The sequence below is a fragment of the Jaculus jaculus genome, chromosome 4, assembly GCF_020740685.1.
Source record: "Jaculus jaculus isolate mJacJac1 chromosome 4, mJacJac1.mat.Y.cur, whole genome shotgun sequence".
In the NCBI taxonomy this organism is placed as follows: Eukaryota; Metazoa; Chordata; class Mammalia; order Rodentia; family Dipodidae; genus Jaculus; species Jaculus jaculus.
Genome location: NC_059105.1, coordinates 99263750 through 99290330, shown reverse-complemented (window position 1 = coordinate 99290330; position 26581 = coordinate 99263750). Strand labels below are relative to the sequence as shown.

The 26581-nt window shown below is 34.5% G+C and overlaps 1 protein-coding gene and 1 pseudogene across 1 annotated transcript in view; one reads left to right on the top strand and one right to left on the bottom strand.

The window, feature by feature from the left end:
* The window catches only part of Lrp1b (LDL receptor related protein 1B), a 2087209-nt gene that overhangs the window by 1974145 nt on the left and 86483 nt on the right, over positions 1–26581 (bottom strand). The gene's annotated exons all lie outside the window — the stretch shown is intronic.
* LOC101603357 lies at positions 21222–22087 on the top strand (annotated as a pseudogene).

The following is a 26581-nucleotide window of genomic DNA, read 5'->3' as shown; positions in this document are numbered from 1 at the left end:
ACAACTATGAAGAAAGGGCATTTATTATTTCCACTGAGAAAGAAAAGTACTAAAAAATTTTACTAAGTTATGGAAATAAAACTCTAGTTCTCTATATATATGTGTGTATGTGAATATACACACACACACACACACACACACATATATATATATATATATATATATATATATATATATATATGTAACATATTCAATACATATATATTTTGAGTTTGGTTTTACAAATTCCTGATTTATCATGAAAAAACATAAATGATATATAATAAACTTTTTCCTAAACATAAGTCTGAATATTAAGTTTAATAAGTAAGGTGTAATCAATTAGTTAAAATTGTTATGAAGCTAAAATATTATTATCTAGATAATAAAGTTAGTTGAATTCATATAATAGGCAAATAAAGATTCTGGTAGTAATTGGAGAATATTATTCTCTGACAAATTCAAATATGAAATGTATCACCATCAATTCTTCTTTATTTCTGGAGTGTCTTTCTTGTAGCATAACCTTGTCATCAACAATGACATTACAGGCCAGGCGTGGTGGCACACGCCTTTAAACCCAGCACTCAGGAGGCAGAGGTAGGAGGATCGCCATGAGTTCGAGGCCACCCTGAGACTCCATAGTGAATTTCAGATCAGCCTGGGCTACCTCGAAAAACAAAAACAAAAACAAACAAACAAACAAACAAAAGACATTACAGGAAAGATAAAAGTATAAAGCTTTATCAATTTAACAAAAAAAATATAAATTACTTTGGCTTTCCAATCTGTGTTTTCTATAGCAGAGAGGGGTAAGAATGGGTTATTTTCATATTTTCTCATGGTGCATTTTGTTATCCCCCGAGAAGAATTGCCTTTCTCTTGTGACAGGGAAAGAGAAACATGAGCCTTGAGCCAAAATTTCTCAAGTTGACAGCAAGTATGAATTTTATGGGTGCTTCAAGAATATGATCTATTCACTTGTAACAGCTAGGAAAGGTTTTGTAATTCAGACTAGATATTGAAAGGTCACCCTTACCCTGATGTAAAAGGCAAGGGGAATCTGCATGAACTATGTGTGTACAATATGAGCAACATACATCTGACCAGGTGAATATGTTTCCTATAGAACGAGGTTAGGCTGTCCTATTCATGTATTGCAGAAGTACAAATAAAAATCCAAGAATATGACCCAACAGTTCATCTAGCCAAATCCATTCTCTGCTGAAACAATATATATACGTGTGTGTGTGTGTGTGTGTGTGTATATATATATATGTAGAGAGAGAGAGAAAGAGATTGTTCACTTTTCTAATACTATCTTGAAATTAAATAGAAATCCACCATTATTATTGTTACTTATATACATTGAACATAATATGTCATGTATATATACATGTATGTTTATTTGCATATGTGCATGTATATGTCATATATTAAACAATTTCATAGTAAAGACAATGGGGAAAACAAGAAATTAGGAGACAACCTAAGAATGTTGTGTTTTCTGTTTTGTAGACATTCTAACATTAGCTGACATTTTGTGATATAGTTGTTGTTTCCAGACCCTGATCTACCTTTCTTACTCAGTTTATCCATGTATTCTTCACAGAAAGCAACTGGGAAAAATACTTTGTCAAAATTATGGTGAAGTACTCAAGTCATGTTTCGATAGTTATATAGCGTGGAAGAGGATATACAGAATAGAAATAAGATTTTGCAACTTTTTTTAACATGTGAGTGGTGAATATGTAATATGTGGTGTGTGATATGTGCACATGTGACTGCAGATGTCCACATCCCATGTATGTACATATAATGGCCACAGAGAAACATCATTTTCTGTCTCTCACAGCTCATCAATGTATTTCCTTGAGATGGGATCTCTCCCTCAAACCAGAGCTGCTGTTAGTCAGCAAGCTCCACAGATTCTATGGTCTGCCCCTATACCCAATATGGTTACAAGCATGCATGGCCACACACAACATTTTTTAGGTGGATTCCAGAGTCTAACATGGTGCTTGGTGGTCTCTGGTCAAGAGGCTCTTAGGCTTAAAAGGTCAGCATGCTTAACCATTGACCCTTCTCCCTGGTGCTACAGTTTGCATCTTATTAGCTATGTAATACCTTCCTCATGACTTGTGAGTAGATAATAAAATCTGTACATTTGCTCATTGCTTGTTTGTTTATAGAGCAACTTCAGCTTATGTATACTGGGATTTAGTTACAGTGTTTGATCCATTATCTGAATCTTGGTGAATACACTAAGTAGATTGTATCTCATCAGTAGTGATTACATAGAACTTGATAAATTAAAACTTCATGGTAGTCTCCTATATTAATTCCATCACTCATTCATTGTCTAAATAAATTAGTTCTGAATCCTTATCATCTCTGAGTGCTTGTGTTAGTACATTAACAAAAACAAAGGTTGTATTGGTGATTAAGGAGCTGGAGACAGTGATCCTGACATTTATAATTTTAAAATATTATTTCTGATTTAAAATTCTGTGAAATAGACAAATGCCTCCAAGGCAAATAGTATCTTTCCCAACTCCATTACCTCCCCAGATTTTCTTGGGCTGCCCCTTGGTCATCATTTTCTACTGCAGCAAACTTATGAAAACCCTGATCTGCTTTTCAGTGCTGTAATTTTGCTTTAACTACAATGCCTTATAAATGGAATTGAAGACCACACCATATTTTCCTTCTCATTTCCTTCAAAGATTCATATATTTTGAATTCACTACATGTATTCTTTCCTCTCATTACTATTATTTAGTGTTCCATTTCATATATTCTTTCATTAGTTGAAGACAATTCAAGTTCTTCTTTTTAGCTTATTAGAATAAAGTTGCTATAAACATTCAAATATAGGTAGGATAACACTGATTAAATGAATCTTAGGTAACTGGCTACATTTGGATTTCATGGATCTATGGAAAGCATAATTTTAACTTCATTAAAATAGCATATTTTCCAAAATGCCAGTAACACAGTGAATTGCTCTCAGTAACTTATGAAACTTACAATATTTTCACAGGTTCACACACGCTAACTATCATCAATATCATCCAGCTCTTCTGCTAGTGGGTGGAAGTGTCTTACTTTTAGCTTAATTTGTATTTCCCTAATCAATAAAGAATGATGTTGAGTATCTCATGTACTTATCCTCATAACTTCTTTGGTAATGAGTTTTAACTTTTTGCCCATTTATGTAGTTATTTATTTATATTTAAATTATTTTAATTTTATTGTTTTATTTGAGGAGGTGGGGACAGATAGAGAAAAGGAGAATGGAAACACCAGGGCCTTCAGGCACTGCAAAGGGACTCCAGACTCATGTTCCACCTTGTGCATCTGGCCTATATGGGTCCTGGAGAATCGAACCTAGGTCCTTTGGCTTTATAGGTAAGTGTATTAATCATTAAGCCATCCATCCATTTTTTAGATTGTTGGTGGACTTAGGTTTTTACTGTCTTCATCATCCTTGATAATCTATAAATCTGTAAATGACTCTCTTTCTGTGCCTGCCCTCATCAGTACTAGTAGAGACATTGGTATAATCCAGTTGTAACTTGATTCCAAGGTAATTGAACCAGAATCTTCAAAAGGAGAGATGCAGAAATTAGAATATATTTCTAAGTAACTATGTGTATTGAGGCCACAGTAAGATAATTCTGGACTCTATTGCAGCAACAAAACTAATAATCATATAAACAAAAGTGATACTAAATGCTGGTGAGTAGGTCCTGCCAATTTTCTGGATGGTGAAAGGCATAAATATATGGTTTGGAGATTTTATATATTGCATAATTTATATGTGCTTCTATTTAATTTTATTAATATAGATACCTAGTATTTAGAGATGGTGCAGATATTATACATTTATTCTTAAATTATTTCTATAATTAAAACAAATCCAAACTAAAATTCAGTTATAAAGGAGATAAATATCATAGAAGGAAACTAATTACTAAAACTCACAAAAAGAATAAACACTTTTCTCTAAGTCCATAGCGGTTTTCAAGTTTTCTGGAAAGTCTCTTATTTGCAAAGTTCAGGCCATAGCTATATTTTCAGAATATCTGTAACTCAAGAAAGGCCACAATATTTTTATTCCATATCAACCCAATGCCAATTTTGCTAAAATGTGAACCAAACTTTACACCCCATTAACCCTAAATTCTTACTGGTTTCTTGAAATGTTTGCATTTGCTTTGTGTTGGATTAGTTTTCTTTTTCTTCTTACCTGTTCCCAAGTTAGTGCGGTATCTGTGGGACAGGAGGATGGACAATGAATGCATTACAGCTTGAAACAAAGACTTTATCTTTGCTCAAACCAACTAAAAACTATGGCGTTTTAACTTTATATATTGTCCATATTTCATTTTTCCTCACTACTTCAAAGACTACTCATAATGAGTCTTTTATACTAAAAAATGACTTTATGTGTCAGGTTTCTGATTGACCTGTAAATCACCTCTATTCTACACATGTGGGTCTCTTCAATGGGAAGCTGCTAGAGGGCATTGACTGTCCATAGAATGCAACTCCTTAAGGCATTTCCCATAATGCTGGTTGCAATTATGCTTCTCATCACAGCTATGATCATGGTTATTAAAGGATGAGCCATTAAAAATCAGTCAATATTTACTTCCACTCCTCATTAAGGCAAGAAATATAAATCTAATAACCACTGCTGAGCATCTTGATGGCTGTAATTTAAGTACAGTTATGGACTAGTCTTGGGGGGGAGCTTATATATTTAGTAGTGATCATCATCCTTTGCTCATTATATAAAACTTTAAATGATAAATGATTCTGAAATATGTTCACAATTAACTTGGTACTGAGAAAATGATGAAAATGAGGGAGCTGGTGTCTGAAGGCTAGGAAATTATAAAGGAATATTTTGGAAATGTACATTAGTTTTGCCAGTATAAGGCAATTTAATTCTTCAATTACAGAATTTAAGTTATACAACCTATGCTAAACTAGGGGATTAAGTAGTATATCACAGATATCTATTGAAGATGGAAAATGATGAAAAAAATTAGAATGTTGTTTGTGTAGGCTTTTTATTAGCAATGCTATGCATGGGACACAGGAGCTAGGAATAACACTCTCCTGATGGTAGGTGCAATCCTCAGTGATATAAACTGTCTTGAAAGGGGGGAGACTATTCTAAATATTTAGCACCTAGCACAGTCATTGAAATACTTTAACTTTTCCCAAGTAGTGTTTTTTAGACATTTGAAATCACTGCTCAGACTTACTCCAACCTATTGTTATCCTGATGGATGTAATTTTGTATTTATAGGCTTACTGAAGACTTTTTTCGGTTTACAGTGTAATTTCCACATTTGTGTTATTTATTACATCCCTAGGTACATGTACTCTAAGTCCCATCCTGTATTGGTTACATGACCCTTCACAAGAGTCTTCAATTTTTCTACTATTACTGTGTTAACTTTACTCATCACATGCATGGTTTCCTTTTCTGAGTTTGCACATACACATGAAAGACAGACTCATAACATCAAACCTCTGCAATAATTTAAATTCTCATGTTATTATTGAACTAAATGCATCCTCTGAAAAGAGCTATATTTGGAGTTAAGCTGATTTTGCTTACTCATTGATAATTACTTAATGTAATAACTTTCAAAAGCAAAAAAAAAAAAAAATCACGGACTAGGGAGATATTATAGTGGTTAAAGACACTTGTTTGCAAGCCTGTTGACTTCATTTTGATGTTCTTAGAGCCCAAATAGACCTGGATATGATGAGGAAAATGTGCCTATAATGACAGTGTATCTACAGTCATGGAAGACAGATTCAGAAGAATAGGGATGCTTGCAAGCAGCAATAGAGAGACCCTTCTCAAGATCTCTCTAGTCACAGCAACAATTCCTGGTGATAGAAAATCTGTAGACAACCCATACTTTCTGAAGATTATGTAGGGAGCTCCATCCATGCTCCTTTCATGAGTCTTCCAGCCAGATAGGATTTTGTCACTATATCTGCCTTCTAATCACCCATGCTCCTATAAGTAACTCCTTTCCTAGGTTTCAGTAATAGTTCCTAACACTGGTTCACTAAGCTGGAAGTGAGTGGAATCATTCCTTTGTGTTGTCACTGGTGTCTTATGTTGACCAGTAAAGAGATCTTTGTTCACATTCATATAGAATCTTTCTAATTCTATGTTAATGTTTTTATCATTATGGAATGTGTTATCTAAATCCTTGTATCCATTATATCTTATGTGTATTTAATATCTTATAAAATATTTTGTATTGCTTTTGGGGTCACTTTACTCTCATTCCACAACCCTTAAAAATAGCTTTCTGCTATTAAGACTAGACTGCTTAGTGTGTAATCTTTATCCAAGGTCCTAAGTGTCTAGATTAAAAGTAGACCTAGCCAGACATGGTGGTGCATGCCTTTAATCCCAGTACTCAAGAGGCAGAGGTAAGAGAATTGCCATGAGTTAGAGGCCACCCTAAGACTACATAATGAATTACAGGTCAGCCTGAACTAGAGTGAAACCCTACCTCAAAAAACAAACCAAAAAAAAAAAAAAAACAAGTAGCCCTAATCAGATCCCCATTGATGTATCATAGTGTTAGTAAATCAGAATCATTTCATTCTCAAGGAATCATTTTGAATAGGAATATATGAAGTAGCCATGCTCACTAAGATGAAATTAACCCGCTTAAGACATTGAATGAGGATTTTAACTTATAAAAATAGCCAAATACCAGAGTAAAATTCTAGAAAGGAATCATACTGAGCTAACTGGACTACAGGAATTATCCACAAGCAATAATAATAATGATCTTATCATTAAAGAATGTGACTTGGATTATGTTCCACAAGTAACCAAAGATTACTATTTTTAGATTTTAACCAGTTCAACCTATTTCTTTTCCCAAATATTCATTTTCCATTTGTTCCAGTATGTTATAGGTATCTTAAATATCATGTGTTTAAGACAAAGCATTATACAAACTATTTGTCATTCCACTTGAGTTTGATTTGTGGATTTGTCTTGAAATTAAACTTTGTAATGACTGTAAACCATGGCCACAGTATGGGGATATTGCCACCTTCCTCCCATAGCTCATGGCTACTACATTCTGATTCTACCTGCAAAACATATGCCAAATATGCCATCTCTGTTCTATAGCTTTAATTTAAATATTTTACTTCCTTACCATCTAATTTCTGCTTTTCTAATCATTTCTATGCACTGCTTTCACACTTATACTTCTACCACACTGGCAATTGTTAAAATACATAGAAAAGTTTATAAGACACTTTTCTTCCACGGACTTTTCAAACAAAGTATTAATACTGCAAAGTATTAATAGAGTTTTCTTATGAGTCTGTCTTTTTGCTGATTCATCATATACATCCATGTGTCCTCCGCTTGTGGTTGCTGAATCACATTTATATTTCGTAGGAATGCACTGTAGTGTCTATTTATCTGAGGAGATAATCCCAGATGTGTGCCTGCAAGCACATACAGGGCTGCATTCCACTGTGCTGAACGTAAAAACACTTGTCATAGCTTTGTCACACACCTGAGAGAAACAGAGAAAAGAGGTGAAAGAGCAATGCTGGATCATGGCTTCAGAGGTAACTTTTCATGATTGCGGGGCTCCGATGCCTACCTGTGGTGAAGCAGAGGCAAGACATCACTTTACCTCACAGTTTTGTCTTTCAGCTATCCTTTATTAATTTCCACCGCTAGTCAGGTCCATCCACCCTTGCACATATCAGCCTAGCATACTGGTGTGATAGAACAGGAACACAGCACCACGTATAACCCTTGCTAATAACAAACCCTTTCTAACTTTAGGGACAGTAATCTTTCCTCATCAGAAAGAAATGTGGTTAAAGCATACAAGCCTTCAAATTTGTTAAACTCTACTTGGTGACTAGTTGACATGACCTGTCACCAGATAGAGAGGCTGAAGTATTTTGCAGCAATTACCAGAATGGAAATTCATATTAACCTGTTCTTATTTACAAAAGTGCATTTTTGAAGAACTGCTTTTTTTATATTTATGTAGATGCATGATCTCTTTATAGTAGATTCATTCATCATTTTCACATGTATTTTGAATACTTAGTTCTTAGTTTATTTCCCAGAGCAGGATAGCATCCGTACTAAAATATGAAAAAATACTGGTGAGTTCTTGATATTTTAAACTATCATTTTATAAGAAAATGTAAGAGTGATGTTTCTCCTATAATCTTAGCATAATTCAGTATGTATTTCAAACACCTGGATTTGCTTTGATGAAAATAACTAAAATAAACACAACAATTTTGATGGATTATATGGGAAACAATAGAAATGATTATGCTTAATAACAACCTAGGCCAAACCTTCCACATTCATTTTCAAAGGTGCTGAATCATGCAGAACTAAGTTTGTTATGTTTTCCTAAGAAAATGTTAAGGCAAAGATTTTCTAGTCTTTTCTTATAACTTCTATTGTGTTTCTCAATACAATTGGGTACAAGAAACTCAACAGACTAAACAATACAAGAAAAGTAACACATTTATTCTCAAAAATGTCTTGGAAAATTTGGCATTGACTTTGCCTCATAGCAGAGCACTATCTGTTGATTCTGTCACTGTGGATCTCCATAAAGTGATGATGGCTACTGTAGAGTGCTGTATGTTGATGGTGGCTGATAATGGAGCATTATATGCTGTTGGAGGTCACAATGGAGCACTGATGGTTTATGTCAACTCACAATGCAGCCTCCTTTATGGATGTGGGTTCCCAGTTGCTTAGCATGTGTAACTACCATGTGGTTTAAAATGACATTCTTCCATGTAGTGGTTTGAATTAAATGCTCCTCATAAATTTATGTAGTGTAAGTACTTGGCACCCAGATGGTAGTAATTTGGGAAAGTTATGGGGCCTTCCTGAGTCATAGGCTTGCTGGACAGGGTGTGTCTCTGAAGTCTAGCTCTGGAATTTTACCATCCAGACCCCTTACTAATGCTGGCTCAGGTCACTCTATCTTCTACCTGCCTGCTGATATGCTAGGCTGATTCTTCCTCATGCCACGCATTCACCATCTTAAAACTGCTAGATGAAGTAGGCCCTTCCCTATCCTAAGATGATTCTAGTTGGGTGTTTTGTCCCCATTAAATTAAAGAAACTGACACAAAGGGTTTTAGATCTTTGCCTTTCATCTTTATTCATGTTTAGTAGAAAACTCAGAACAAATAAAGAAAACAGGGATAATTTCAATTGTAAATCACTAGAGAAAAATAAAAAGACAAATGTTGCTTCATTTAGATTTACTTTCTTACTACTCTGTATTCCAGATAGCCTAACTTTCTGGGTTTATTCAGTAAGCATAGTGACTTTGTGCCACTGTCTTTCCCTCCAGGGAATGCTGGGAAATGAGTTATAGCTATTGAACACCATGGACATTGTACTGTTTATAAGTTTGGTTTAGAACAAAATAAGGATAGTGGCACAGCTGCAGACACACAGCAGGAAGGGAATCACTTAAGAGATAATGAAAAGTAGCAAGATAATAAGTTTATTGAAGGCGACAAAATTTGGAACTAGAAGTGAAACCCTGGAGGGACAACAAAGCCAGTAAGAGGGAAAGAAACAAAATGCTTAAATTCTGTTTCAAAAAAAAAAAAGCAGAATCGGCCAACTATTACCACTAAAGATATAAGTGTCTAATATAGGAAAAATGGCCCTACAATCTGCTGCAGACTTATAGCCTCTTTTCCTGCCCAGTCACTGCCATGGATGTGACTTCAAGGACGCTGTTTAACCTCCTGGGTCTAATTACTACATGAAAATGTAAAAGAAAAACTTGAAGTTTCATTGATATGTTTTCTGCATGTCGAAACATCCCTACGTTATAAGTACAAACATTGCCTAAGCTTTATGGATAGCCTCAGAGCACACACCAAGTAGCCACAGTAACACAGTAGAAACGTAGAGACATTGCTGGATTCCCTGCAGCATGTGTGAGAGTTGCTGTCACTTTGCAAGGCAGGGATTCAATACTTGGAGGGTGAACTTATTTACTTTTGTGAGGAATTTCTACCTCTTAATTCATTATATCTAGAAAAGTATTATAAACATGAAGTACTATTTTGTCAATCAAGTAAATCAACATTATAATTTTCTTAAGCTTTATTTTATCTATGAAAAGAAATATCCCTGTTTTAGCTTTTGCTTATTTTCTTGATTTATCCAAATGAAATATAAGGATCAATTACTTTTAAACATATTCAGGTCGTTGGTATCTGTTGCCATATGGTGATAATTTGAACACAGATATTTAATGTGCTTGAGACCCCTTGTTACTGGAATCCTACATAGGATGAACAAGAAATTTATCTATCTATCTATCTATTTATATTTATATGTATATATATAAATTTATATTTATATGTATATATAAATATATAATATATATAAATTTATATATATATTATATATATATTTATATATATAAATATATCTCTACATAGGATGAACCAGAAATTTTAGCATTTGAGCACAGCTTTTTAAAATCAAAGACGACGGGCTGGAGAGATGGCTTAGCAGTTAAGCGCTTGCCTGTGAAGCCTAAGGACCCCGGTTCGAGGCTCGGTTCCCCAGGTCCCACGTTAGCCAGATGTACAAGGGGGCGCATGTGTCTGGAGTTCGTTTGCAGAGGCTGGAAGCCCTGGCACACCCATTCTCTCTCTCTCCCTCTATCTGTCTTTCTGTGTCTGTCACTCTCAAATAAATAAATAAAAAATTGAAAAAAAAAACAACTATAAAATCAAAGACGAGCCAGGTGTATTGGCTCATGCCTTTAATCCCAGCACTCGTGAGGCAGAGGTAGGAGGATCACTGTGAGTTCGAGGCCACCCTGAGACTCCATAGTGAATTCCAGGTCAGCCTGGGCTAGAGTGAGGCCCAACCTTGAAAAAACAAAAACAAAAAATAAAAATAAATAAAATAAAATAAAACCATAGACAAAAAGAATGTATTTAGGTGAAACCATAGAAAATTATTGACATATGGGCATAGAGACTTTACTAATTTAAAAACAAAGGTCATTATGTGAAAATAGTAAAATCAACAATTAGAATCAAGAATTGTTTCAAACGCTTTTAATTATTTACATCACTTAATAGGCATCTAAGTTTCCAAAAATCAAGCACGCTAACTTCATGGGATGTTCTTAGAAAGCCCATTTTCACCTCATGAAGGCAAGTACGGAGTTAACCCAAAAGGACTGCATTTTTTTTTCTCTTTCTCTTGTTAAAGGGTGGACCTTTCTTAACCATTTTTCATTCTTTGTGACCTTTTCAGTTTGTAGTTCAAGAAATAAAGCACAATATATTTCTTATCTTTAAATACTTCCTGTCTATCATTAAACCATGGATGTATACTTACAAGATTACTAGCACTAGAAGCAAAAATTAGAAGGTTCTCATTCTGTGGTGGTTTCCTTAAACAATGAAATAGATCCCTGGCTCAAACCTAAATTAAACAGAATATTTGGTATGAAGATAAGTGTGTGTGTGTGTGTGTGTGTGTGTGTGTGTGTGTGTGTGTGCGCACGCGCACATGTGAGTTTTGGGCATTTAAGAGTTTATAAAGTATGGGAATGATTAACAGGTCAGGGAAAAATACAAGGAATAATACAAAAAGTTATTTTAATAAGTATTGTTAAACTACTTTTATTTAATTCATTTCTGTCATTCATTCTAATATCTATGTATCATTCTTCTGAGTTATTTAGAAATTTGTCACAATCCGTTTCCTTTATAGTCATGATTACAATTGAAAATATTAGATGGAACCTTAGTATTTTGTCAATTGGGTTGATTTATTTTTAAAGAAACTTGCCGAGCCATGTATATGAAATCAATCCATTATGGTATGGAAATAATAAATTGATGCACTATGTCTACTTTTCTTTATCTCATTCTCAGAGAAGACGAATACTGAAAGAAACAAAATAATCTGTGGTTAGATTAGAATGTTTTTACTTATTGCATATGGGTGAATGCAACCTGGCTTCCTGTGATTAACTTTTTTTTTTTTTTTTAAGTTTGCAGCTATCCCTTAGTAATCTACATTATTATCTAATACTGCCTCTTATTTTACATTCTTGAAAATAAGAAAATTTCTACTTTCCTAGTCTTTGCTACCACTCAGTAAGAGGGCTTTCAAATAATGTTTGCATGTATAGAGAAGTACCCTTATCCTGAATAGTAGACATGAAGTTACTGTGAAACTGTCCTGAGGGGGAAAAAAGAAAAAATTCTTTTTGAGTTGAATTTCCTCATCGCTGTTGATTTTGCCTGAACTCTTTGCAAAGGCATTCCTCTTGATATAAATAAAAGCAAAATACTACTCACAAGTAACTATCTGAAGAAATCCAAGGGAAACCCTTCTAATAATTAGAAAATTTGTACAGAAAGATCTACTGGGCATTTTTTAAAATACCTATATCGAGTTAATGGTCAAAGTAAGGCACAAAGGTCCACAAATATCACTTTTACTAAATAGTCTATGTCTGTGAATGACTCATATCTATCACCTATCACCTTAATGGAAGATTGAACTTTATTGTCTGGCAGTCTAATGCGTTGGGCCTGTTGTTTCTTTTTTGTCAGTATAGATTGATCTGTGTCTGAGGTAATTGGCAGGCAAGACATATAGGATGGACATAATAAAACTTTTAGTTGTGTTGCAAAGATTTGAGTACCTACCTTATGAACCATTGTCTATTTTCTTGGATATGGTCTCATATAGAGTGCAGTCAGACATAGCTATAAAATTCAGAGTTTCAATAATTAGTTGACAACATCTACTGTTATAACCCTTAGCCTGGAAAAAATATAAGTGCTACTGTTACAAAACCATTATCAATATTTTCTTATTTATTTTCTTCTTGGACATTATTTCTTTATTTATCTTTTGCAGTTGACGTCTTATATGCCTTCAGTTAAGACACTATGTTTGAGAAGGAGACTTCTAATTTGATTTCAATTTTAGGTTGCAGAGAATTGTCAGTAAAAAAGAAGTCATTAGATAAAGACTGATGAGAAATATGGTCACTGTGTGTGTGAGTGAAAGCTGGCACTAAGTTTATGTAAGCAACACAGTTCTTCACTTCAATGAGTATATTGCAGAGGTAGAAAGAAAAGAAATTAGTTGCAAATAATCTATATCTATAGGGAAAATTTTACAAGACCCCAATATATTATCAATATCACGGATAACATCAAGGCAACATTTACTTTCTTTGTTCTTGAACATAATATGTGCCCATAATATAATTCAACTTATTAATTATGTGCCATTAAGTAATTAACAACAACAATTAATGATAAAATAAAATAATAATTGTATAGAGTAAGATGTTATTTAAAATATTATTTCTACAATATTCCTTTTAATATTTTGTTAACATTATTCTAATTCAAGTTACATAATCTCCAAAATTCTTCAGCACAATAGGTATTACACATGTCAGGAAAGTATGAAGACTGTGATGCTGAATTGATACATGTCTATAAAATCACCCTGCTTCTTATTATTAGAAATGGATGATTACTTTTAATGTGGTAAATTAAGTGAAAAAGTGTTAAATTTGGGGATGTAACTTCAAGGTAAATGCTAAATATAATTCTTTACTTATGCATTTTTCCTGAATGCCTATAGATATATTTCCTCTGCAGAGTGTGTTATAAGCTAGATGCGTGAAATAAATGATTTTGGCCTTAGCTGAATGTTCCTGTCTGTAGTACATCATAACCCAGCATGATAGTAATAAGCCTTACTTGGCAGTAATCTACATCCAGTGGCATTTAGAAAGCTGCAATAATGATGATGAAATTAAAACCTCAGAATTTAAATTGCACATAGGTCAGTGTGTTGTAAAAATGTAGGGAAGAAAAATAATGACCTGTAAAATGTTTGTGTTCATTGGTAAAGGTTCAACTAATTAGGAATAGAAGTTGAAATACTATCTCTGCTCTGAATGTACCAAGCAGAATGGCCTTGAATAAACAGGTGCACATTCAGAAGTTATGTCTTCTTCAAACAAAACAAAATTGATAATTTTTTATTTACCATGGCATACCATTTGCCCATCATGTCCTAGGTGTTTTCTAAGTAATGACATTTTTGAAATTTAACTATTTTTTCTAACCACAATAAAAACTCAGTAGTGTTTTTCAACAGCCCTGAGCAGACACCTTAGTTATATAAACTAGGTTCACAATAGCCATTCTCATGCCATATTTATGAATAATTGTTTCCAGGCTTAAAATACTGGTGCAAGTTGGTCTAACCAGCAGCATTCTATCCAACCCTACCATGGTGGCTTGTAATTGTTCTTGTGAAAAGTCATACATCATTAGAATTTAGTTTTTTTCTTACTTTTCAAAGACAGATATAGCACTGTCTTCTTGCTGCTGTTGGTATTATTATTTTTAAATATTATCATAATTTATTTATTTTATTAGAAAGAGAGAGAGATAGTCAGATAGAGAATGGGTGCTTCAGGGCCTCTAGCTCCTGCAACTGAACTCCAGAGACATATGCCACACTGTGCATTTGTAATATCGATACTAGGGAATTGAACTTGGGTCCTTAAGCTTCACAGGCAAGTCCCTTAACTCCCAAGCCATCTCTCTTGCCCCAATTATAATTATAACAACAACAACTATTATTATTATTATTATTATTATTATTAATAAATGATCCTTTGTCTCAGGGCTGAGAAGATTGTTCAGTGGATAAAGTGCTTGTGCAAGCACAACAATCTAAGTTTGAATTCCTAGTGCCCACATAAAATGCCAGATGTGGTGCCATATACTTGTAGTGCCAGTACTGGAGAGACAGGGGCAAGAGGATGGATCTTAGTGCTTCCTGGCTACCTTGTCAAACCTATTTGGTGAGCTCCAGGTTATTGAGAGTTGTGGTTTGAACTTCCTACACAGACTGTGTTTGAACAACTGGTCCTCAGTTACTGTTACTGAGGAAACTTTGTGGAACCTTTAGCAGTGTGGAAGACTTGGAGGTGAGGCTTTGGGTTTTCTAGCCATGCCCAACTTCCAACTTCCTATTTATCTTCCATTTCCTAAGTAAGCCAAAAAAAAAAAAAAAAAAAAAGCTTACCATCCTTAAGTTGTTTCTGGATAAGTATTTATTGACAGCAACAAGAAGGTAACCAATAGAGTGATTAATTAAATATGTCTCAAAGAATAACATGGAAAATATTCATGTAATGCCACATCAATATCTGGCTTCTACACACATGCAAACACATATGCCCATGCACCCACACAATACTCTCACACACATGTGATTAGGTACTTTAAAATATGTGTGCATACACAAACACACACACTAATGCATATCACACACACACACACACACACACACAGTATTGTCTGTAATTCTTGTCAAAAGTTCATGAATCTGGATTTACTTGATTAAATTGAACCGCCATTCCTAAACTGGGCTATGAATAGGAAATAATAATTAGGAAATAAGAGCCTTCAACTTCAAAACATGCATTGTAAAATGACATGAATATGAACTTCTTACTTTATAATGAATATATTTTGTGCTAATATTAAAATGACAACAACATTGCTATGTTCAAGTTTTAGAAATCATAAAACATGACAGCAACACTTATATGGTTATCAGTGACTTTTATATTTTAGTAAACTATATTCAAAGTTTCCATATTATTTAATTCAAAAAGTGATAGCTTTTTTTATTCCTTGGGGCATTAGGATTGATTTAAATACTTAAAAACCAAAATAATTTTGTATGTTAGCTGAAGAGTTAGATATCATGGGGATAAAAGACAGACTATATACTTTCAGTTTTTTTAGAAGTGTGAACACAAACAAAAAAAATGTTAAATGCAATGAGTTTCATGAGGCCCCATTAAAATCCCATTACTTAAGGTCATAAATTCAAAGCCAGCATAACCTACATTGTCTCAGAAAAAAAAAAAAATAACTGTTTCATTGGTCAGTGCTATTTTGCCTCTAGTGTAAAATTCATCTATCAATTCACTTTTCTACATCTTCATGGGTTTCAGCCTTCTTTGTAGAAGGCAAGGAATGGCTTTAAAGTAAACAGTTTATACACAATTTGAAATCCTTTTGTTAAAATAATCAATTTGTCAAATCTCTGTATCATTGAAATTCATTATAAGAGAAGAATAATTGTACAAAATGCTATTTTCCTATTCAACAATGTGAAAATGAAAGAATATAATTCAGACTAAAAGGGCTTACCTTAAATGGACTGGGGAAGTAATACATGTTTTGAGCAAATAAATACATAAATAGAGGTGGACATTTGCCTATAGAATAGTTGTTGATTATCTAAATCAATAGTAGCCCTAAAATATGCTTCTAGAATTTGGATCGCTGTGAGTTCAAGGCCACCCTGAGACTACATACATACTGAATTTCGGCATGGTTGTACACACCTTTAATCTGAGCAATTGAGAGGCAGAGGTAGGACATTAACTGTGAGTTGGAGGCCAGACTTGCTTGGACTATGGAGGGAATTCCAGAGGCAAAACCCTATCTTGATAAAAAGAAAAAAATAAAATATATGTTGCATATATGATGTATTATATTATAATTATTCATATAAAATTATGTCATATATATATATTCCTCTAGATATTGATGCATAACTATCTAAGCTACATTTCTATCTCTCACATTGTATCTGGCATTACATTTTATGTTTTCCTTCACAATTTTATATTTTAGTACTAAATAAAGATTATTCAACTAGATTATTATCATGTTTTACTTGCATCCATTGTATAGAACATAATTAGAACTTGATAAATGATTGTTTTTTAGTACTGTAAAAACTAAATAACCCCAGTGATTCATAAGTAAATGGATTTTTCCATCTATAAGCAGTTTCGACATGGTTAATTCCAAGTTTACGAAAACATGTAATATTGGTTCACATTCCAACAGTAGCAGGTGAATTGGCACATATAACATTGCCCAGAAGTAAACTGACTAGTGTCTAATTCCTTAAGCAGCCAGTACAACATCTTTCAAGACAAAAGTCTATTTCAGAGGCTGAGTTTATATTTCTGTGATCTTCATGAAGAGCAGAGATACACACACAGAAGGAGTACAATGAGAAAATACTAACCTGCACCTAAATCCTCTACAAACAACTATCCAATGTCAAGTTCAGCAACTATGCATAGGATAAACTTAACATATGTTTTTAGCAAACAAATAATTGTGCACAATAGAAACTAATTAAGAAAAATGCAAAAAATACTCATGATTTTTTTTCCTTTTATCTCTATTTCCTTCCATAGACTATATCATGGAAAGACATCCTAATTCAGAAAAAAAAAAATGATGAAAATGTAACAGTTAACAAAATGTATAATTAGACTAAAAATATCTCTTATACTTGACCCATTTTACATCTTTCTTGGTAATTTCTTGATAATATCTATACCTGTGCTAAATATCCAACATACCTATGGGTAGTTGGATGGAGCACAATTTTCTACAAGCAGGCTTTTAGCTGCTTCCTCACTATATGCTCTGATATATAGAAAGCAAAAGAAATTTATGAGTTCTCTTAAAATTTAATTTCCTTTTTCAAACTATGCATTTGAGAACATGCATTTTAGTATTCAGGATTACTGACATTCTGTAATTGAGACATGCCTTTTCTACATGCAATGTTATCCAAAGAAAAGAAACCACAGAACAGGACGTGCACGTGTAGGAGGAAGCAGGAACAGGACAGTCGCTGTGCTGTCCCTTCCCCACCGAGTTCAAGATTGTCTTCCACACTTCTACTTTTAAATCACTTCTATTCCTGTCATATCTCTTAAAATTCAGTACGAATTTGAATCTCCATTTCCTCATTTAAATAATTCTCCCACTACTTTTATGTTAGTTTTTCAAGGAAAGCTTACTATAGTAATCACAAGTATTGCTGTAGAGCTATTTATTTGATTAAATTATTTTTATTCAAATTTTCTTCAATCAACATTCATAAACGATATTTATCTTTTATGTTATCTACATTTTTGCAAGGGATGGATTTTATATATGGAATTGGAATAATTTAAGATCTGTCCTTTTTTGCCTAATTGTTAGGTCAGTGCGTAGGACAACTTTACTTACTTTGTACCATTGTAGTTATTTTTACAATAACATTAAGAGATAAAAGGTTATACTTAATTCATATATTATAACATCATCATTAATTTTTAAATAATTATATTATATTTATTTTCTTATTTGAGAGAAAGAGTTAGTAAAAGAGGTTGATAGAGAGAATGGGCACTCCGTGGCCTCTGTTTACAAATGAACTCCACACACATGTGCCACCTTATGCATCTGTATTTACGTAAGTACTGGAGAAGGGGAGCAGGGTCCTTTGGCTTGGGCTTCAAATGCCTTAAACACTTAGCAATCTCTCCATCCAACATTATCAGTATTTTTCAATCAACCTTGATAACATGATTTGACTGTTGTTGAGTTACATAATTTTCAGAAAAGTTTCAGAACATTACACAAAACATTGTCAGTAAATGTCAAGTCTCTGATTTGAAATTCCATTTCATTGGCAACAAAGTCCATGAACTTGAGGGCAGGAAGTAGAAACATGGAACACATGTTGACATTCATTAGATGAGGACCAATGGGATGTGTCTTCTGATTAGAAAACATTCAAAATAAAACATGGATATTAGAACCACATGTTGGGTCATGATATGCAGAGACACTTATCGTGCCAATAACTGTGGGCTAACTCCACAATGCACGACCCATTTACTTCAACAAGGAGGGGCCAATGGGGAGGAGGTAGGTCATGGTTGAGCATAATAATGGTACCAAGCTGCCTGTATTTGCTGAATAGAAAACTAATTAAAAAAACGGATATTAATTTCTGACAACCAATTTTGGAGTAGTAATAAATTTATTTGCTTCAATCTGATGAATTATTTCTTTAAAAAGTGAGTTTACAAACAGGTTCATAATTTATAGGAATAAAAGTAGAGATCAGAGGAGGTGAAGAGATGGATCAGAAATTAAGGTATGCGTTTGCAAAAGTGATAGCCTGAGTTCGATTCTCTACTGCCCACATAAAGCCAGATGCACAAAGTGGCATATGCATCTTGAACTCATTTACAGCAAAAGAGGGTCTGGGTATACCCATTATCTATCTATCTATCTATCTATCTATCTATCTATCTATCTATCTATCTATCGATCTATCATCTATCTCTGTCTATCCATCCATATATCTATCATCTATCTCCTTCTTTGTGTTTCTTTCTGTTTCTGTCTCTCTCTTAAAAAAGTTTAAATTTTTAAAAATAAAAATAAATAGAGATCTAGCTGGGCATGGTTACACATCCTTATAATCCAAGCACTCAGGAGGCAGAAATAGGAGGAATGCAGTGAACTTGAGGCTACCCTGAGACTACAGGTCAGCCTGGGCTAGAGCAAGGCTTGCAAAAACAGAGAAAGAGAGAGAGAAAGACAGAAGGAGAGAGAGAGAGACAGAGAGAGAGAGAGAGAGAGAGAGAGAAAGAGAGAGGGAGAGAGAGATCAAAATATTCAATCTCTTTTTTTTTATTTTTTATTTTTTTTTAAATTTATTTATTTATTTGAGAGCGACAGACACAGAGAGAAAGACAGATAGAGGGAGAGAGAGAATGGGCGCGCCAGGGCTTCCAGCCTCTGCAAACGAACTCCAGACGCGTGCGCCCCCTTGTGCATCTGGCTAACGTGGGACCTGGGGAACCGAGCCTCGAACCGGGGTCCTTAGGCTTCACAGGCAAGCGCTTAACCGCTAAGCCATCTCTCCAGCCCCAAAATATTCAATCTCTTAAAGTTGCAGTTCTATCAGAATTGATCCCCATGTTTAAGTCACACACTACTTCCACCTTATGAATATTGTGTGGCTGTTTCAATGGTCTAATGACATGGCATGAACTAAAAAGCCACAAAGGGTAGCAGTAGAGACTCATTAGATGTTCACAACTACTTCTCATATTCTGCTGGGCAAAATAAAAAGCCAAAGAATCTACACTTTGTCACCCAGTTTATCCTATTTTAGGTGTGTAGACCATCTGAATATGTTCTGGCCTCTGGCTGTGGGCGGAGTGACGTGTGCCACTTCTAAAACTGGCCAGAACAGCATCCTGTGCAGTACTGTGTTTTGCTTCTTCCATGCACAGCATAGCACCATGGTTCTGGGGAGAGTGAGAAGAGCCTCACTCCCACCCCCTGCCATGTATCAGGTCCAAAGCTCCCAGAAGCAACACGAGGCATAGTAAAGTATGAAATCTTTATTGTGCCAAATAACTGACATTCTGCAATCCTTCATTATCACAGTTTTCCTACTGTGAGCTGTCACAGCCTATACAAGCTTTAAAAGTGTGTTTTTATTATCATTAACATAGTCCCCATAATGCAGTCCTTCCTGGATTGAATCCATGGCCTCACAATGCTAGGCCAAAGTTCTACCACTGAGGTACAACTCAGCCCCAATTATTTAAATTTGGTAAGGTTTTCCAGCTCTGCTGAGGCACTTCAATTCCACTCAAAAGGGCTGGCTTACAAATAACTAACTGCCTACTGATGCAGATTCAGCAGTAGCCAAAAAAGGTGCTCTTTTCTGAACATTCTTCTGAAAAGCAAGAAGGACATTCATCCTATTGTGGACATAAACTTGAAACACCTTAAATAGAGACAACAGCTTTTGAAATTTCCAAAATATTTTTTTCCTAAAGAGATTAGAGTGGTTTACAAATGCCTGATGCCAGCCCAGTGCCTGTTTCATTTATACTTTGAATACATTTAGAAATTGTATTTTATACCAGGGATTACTGCTGTGGATAATTCCTTATAACATTCTCCATTTTCAACACAAATTATGGGAAAATGAAGTTGATGAAGGTGAAATTTATGGCCTAGCTTTAGTCACTATTCAACATAACTGTCAATAATCAATGTATACATAATGAACTAATAAAAAGAATGTACTTAAAATGTTATATTTTCTCAAATTATTTAAATAATTATGTTTTAATTAAGAAGTCTGGAAAGACCCTTCGCCCGGCTTTCCCCCGCCGCTGCGCTCCACAGGCTCCCAGGGCCGGCTTAGAGTCTGCGGATCTTTTCTTCGTGGCATGGCCCCGAAAGGCCAATCTCCGCTCCTGCCTCAACCCAAGAAGCCCAGACCCGCCTCTGCGCTGAAGCCAGCCGACTCGTCGGCCTCGCCTGGCTTGCAGAAGGAAGAAAAAGAACAGCAAGAAGCAATTGAACATATTGATGAAGTACAAAATGAAATATACTTAATGAAAAAGCCAGTGAGGAAATTTTGAACGTAGAACAGAAATATAACAAACTTCGCCAACCAATTTTTCAGAAGAGTTCAGAATTGATCGCCAAAATCCCAAATTTTTGGGTAACAACATTTGTCAGCCATCCACAAGTGTCTGCACTGCTTGGGGAGGAAGATGAAGAGGCGCTGCATTACCTGACCAGAGTTGAGGTGACAGAATTTGAAGATATAAAATCAGGTTACAGAATAGATTTTTATTTTGATGAAAATCCTTACTTTGAAAATAAAGTTCTCTCCAAAGTATTTCATGTGAATGAGAGTGGTGATCCATCTTCAAAGTCCACTGAAATCAAATGGAAATCTGGAAAGGATTTGACGAAATGCTCAAGTCAGACACAGAATAAAGCCAGTAGGAAGAGGAAGCACGAAGAGCCAGAGAGCTTCTTTACCTGGTTTACAGACCATTCTGACGCAGGTGCAGATGAGTTAGGAGAGGTCATCAAAGTTGATATTTGGTCAAATCCCTTGCAGTACTACTTGGTTCCTGACATGAATGATGAAGAAGAAGAGGGGTAAGATGATGATGATGATGATGATGATGAAGAAGAAGGATTGAAAGATATTGATGAAGAAGGGGATGAGGTTGAAGATGAAGAAGATGAAGATGATGATGAAGGGGAAGGAGAGGAGGATGAAGGAGAAGATGACTAATAGAAAAGAACAATGATGGATTCCAATCTTTTATTTTTATTTTTTATTTTTTTAATTTTCTCCAGTCCCTGGGAGCAAGTTGCAGTCTTTTCTCCCCACAACCTCTCATGCTCAGTAGCCCTATTTTTGAGGTCTCTTTTTCTCAACATCATGGTTCTCATCTTATTTTGGGAGGAAATTACCCTGATCAGAATACAACAGGAAAAGAATCTTTTAAAAAAATTGTTCTAAATTCATTTTTATCCCTTCCTGTCTAAATAAGAACTATATGGAATAACACCACCACCGTGCTCTGTGGGGGGAAAAAAAAACAAAAAACAAAAAACCTTCTGCTCCCTTCATTCTGACAGAAGCTGGAGGGTGCTGGCCCTGTGTAGTAGTGCATAGATTCTAGCTTCTTTCCTCCTTTCTCTGTATATTGGGCTCAGAGATTACACTGTGTCTCTATGTGAATACGGACAGTTAGCATTTACCAACATGAACCTGTCTACTTTCTCTTGTTTAATAAAAAGAAAAAAATCTTTTAAAAAATGAGGTATAGAAGGTCAGCAAAGGGTGCATTTGAGATGTCTGGGTGGGTTAAGTGGGCATTTTGACAACATGGTTTCTCCTTTGGCATGTTTAATTGTGATGTTTAATGGACATCCTTGCAGTTTAAGATGACACTTTTAAAATAAAATTCTCTCCTAATGATGACTTGAGCCCTGCCACTCTATGGGAGAATCAGCAGAACCTGTAGGATTTATTTGGAATTGACATTCTCTATTGTAATTTTGTTTTATTTTTAAATTTTCTTTGTTTTCATTGGAAAGGAAAAATACTGCTCAGTTTTAAACGTTAAGTGTACCAGTAGCTTTGTTACAATAAAACTAAATGTGTACACACAAAAAAAAAGAAGTCTGGAAAGAGTGTCGGATATTAATGAACCTTATTTTCTATAACAAATATCCCTGACACTGAGCAGAGGGATAATAAATCCAGAAAATATTAAAAACAGCAAATAATATTACATAAAATCTTTAATGTGTTCATTTGCTATTATATTCAGTGAAAAAACTTATCTGCTATCACAGACATAGTTCTAAAAATAAATACACATATTATGAGCTAATATATGTATGAGAATGTGATATATACAAGGGAATGTCAAAATATGTTAATTAAAATTTAATTAATATATCAGGCTGGAAAAAATGGCTCTGAGGTTATGGTACTTCCCTGCAATGCCTAATGGTCTGGGTTTGATTTCCCAGAACTCACAAAAAGTCAGATGCACAAAATGGCACATACATCTGGAGTTCATTTGCAGTAGCTACAGGCTTTGGCATATCCATTCTCATGAATACACACACACTCTCTCTCCTTGCAAATAAATAAATAAATAAAATATTTTTAAAAAAATAATATGCCATTTTTCTCACTTTTTAAATGAAAATTGCAACCACTATGTTCCTTTCCATGTTGGTGCATTCTCTCTCTCTTGTATTACTCTAAATTATTACTTACATCCATCCCTTTGTTAGTTACATCCTTGGTAAAAGTATCAGGGAAAGTTGACATATATTATCTCAGGACAGGATTACATGAGGGCAAAAGTGACAGCAGTTATATGTCATGTCAGTTTAGTATGAAAATGTTTCTCATTACTGGGTTCTTCTTGAAGTGGTAGGCTATGTAAGTGGTTCTGAATCCTGACATGCTTGTCTTTTTCCTTCAACTACAACCTCCTAATTCTCATAGTTGCTAAATTATCTTTACTAGCCTTTATTTACACCTTGGGATGAGACCTCTGCAGCCACTGATTTGATAGAAAGTATTTGAAAGAAACATAGTTAGTCCAACATCAGGCTCTCACTGAAATATTCAACATAAGATGTCCTAAAATCTACTCTACTTTTAGCCAGTTCTATGTAAGCATTATTCACTATAACCTTTCTTTTCTTCATTGGCACAAAGATGAAAGTACAGAGATTTTCATTCTGGAATTTTCTTATAGATAAAGCCAAGCATAAACAGAATCAGCTTACCTGATACAGGATGGAAAATGATACTTACATTAGGCTTATGAATGAAAAAAACTAGAGAGTCTAACAGTAGAAACTTGTATGTTATTTGATGATTACTAACTCCTCAGTTTGGATATGAAAGTTTTCAAAATACTTGTTTGTTTGGACTGTTAACACTAGTCAATGACTTTCTAATTCTTCCATGATAAACTACATATTTGATCTGTCTGTTTGAATGTGTCTATATGTGTGTGTTAAATTTCTTATATATAGTTTTAATACATGCATATGGAATCTGCAGATTTTATATGCCAGTTCCTGATAAAGTAGTAACAAATTTGGCACTTCTCACCTGGTTTAACAAAAATAAAGCCTACTTCTATAACAAGTATACTTTCATTTCAAACCAAAGTAAATCCAATAAAGTTATATAATCTTACCATTCAGATTGCATGTTGGTCACAGAAGTTATGGAAAACAATAGGAAAACATTGTTTTGACAACTACTGTTGTACAATATGTTCTTCTATTTTGGTACTGACGATAACAATAGCCAATCTGAATAATGATAAGGGGGAAAGATGAAGACATCACCTCTCCTACAGTTTAGATTTTGTTAAAAATATTCCTGTGCCAAGATACGTGGGTTTTATTTTTTTTGCATGTATGTCCACATGTTTCTGCTTGTTCTTATGCATTGGGGTACATGTGTGCATGTGGAGGAAATGGCCAATGTCAGATGTCTTCCTTTATTGCTTTCCAAGTTATTGTTGGAGACAGGATCTCTCCTGTAAGCTTAGATCTCAATAGTTGTTCTAGGCTATGAGTGCTGGGCATTCCCTGTTTCTGCCTCCTCAATGTTTGGACTGCATCTGAAACCACCATGCCTCTATAGCATATTATGTGGATACTGGGTATATGCTTTTTCACTAAGTATGTTACCCACTTATCCATCTCTTCAGCCCCCAAGATAAACTGAATGTTATTGTATATCTTTTGGAAATGTTCCTTATGTAAAAGAGAGTATTTAAAATAACTTAATTAACTCAAAACCTTGATTTCTACTTTTATCAACTGGCCGACGAAATATCCATCACATTATTCCATTAGTGCTGAAGGACTTCATTGCTGTTCAAATGCATGTGAACAATACACTAAAAATGCTGTTTTAAAAATTATTCACATGTAGCTTTGAAGTAGGTATCTTCTCATGGGTTCTTTACACAAATAAATTTCTACATAGGAAATTATCAGGTCTTTCCATAAATTTCACCACATTTACATCAAATATTTTAGTATTATTTTGAGTGTTTTAAATTGACAATTATGCTGCAAGAAATTGAGTTGATTCTCAGATTAAGATAATCAAGGTGAAAAAGTATACTGATTTAAAAGCTATGGACCCAAGACATAAAAAGGCAATGGAAATGTCTGCAAATACTTTGCTGGAATTAGAAGGAGGTAAAATGTATCCAAATTGTAAGAGAAATTAAGATTGTAATTTAACAAAAGTCTTGATAATAGAATAGGAATGTGTAACGGGAAGAGTCTAGTACAATGGAGGTATACTAAATAGTGATTACCAGATAGGTCAAGGATAAGGAAGACTTTCTACCGTACTGTTGCTGAGGGGGTAAAGAAAGAACATCCTTCCATTGGGCTTCTTTAGTATAGTACCTACAGAAGTGATTAGTGATCATAGTTTACATGAGAATCACTTGCCTTTGAAAAAATATTCAAGGTATAAATAAACAAGTAACTGAAAATAGTCAAAAAGCTCTATTTAAGAAATGGTTTTGTAAACAATCTAAAGAATAAGAAAGTTCCATAAAGTATGATTTTATCTAAATAAAATAATAAATGAGCTGCATGTGGTGGTTCATGCCTTTAATCTCAGCACTTGGGAGGCTCAAGTAGAAGGATTGCTATGGGTTCAAAACCAACCTCAGTGTACATAATGAATTTCAGGCCAGCCTGGACTATTGGGAAACCTTACCTTGAAAAAACAAACAGAATAAAATAAAAATAAATAAATAAATAAATAAAGGAATTTGAAACTCAGTCCCACCTTCCCTGTGGATTCTCAGAGCAGGGTACATGGGAAAATAGTAGGGTGGGCTCTCTGCCCAGGCTCCAGTGCCAGGTTGGTTTGAGTCAGGAACGAACTGTGCCAAGAGAGCTCTAAAGGAGAACAACCTGGCAAGTGTTCCCATGATTCCTCATTCCAGAAAACCATATGAGAGACTAACTTCTATAAACAATCCCCTACATCTGAAAAATTTTGGTAAATTGTGGATATTACTTAAATATTTGATTTAAAGTTACAGTTACAGTCCAACCAAATCTGCCTCTCTTAAGCCTTCTTTAGGAATACCTCCCATTCATGGTTAATGGAAAGTGTCCAAGTGTGCTCACTGAGCCTTGCTCAAATCAATCAGGACTTTTCATTCCCACTCTTACCTTATCCTTTCCTTTTTTTAAAAAAAAG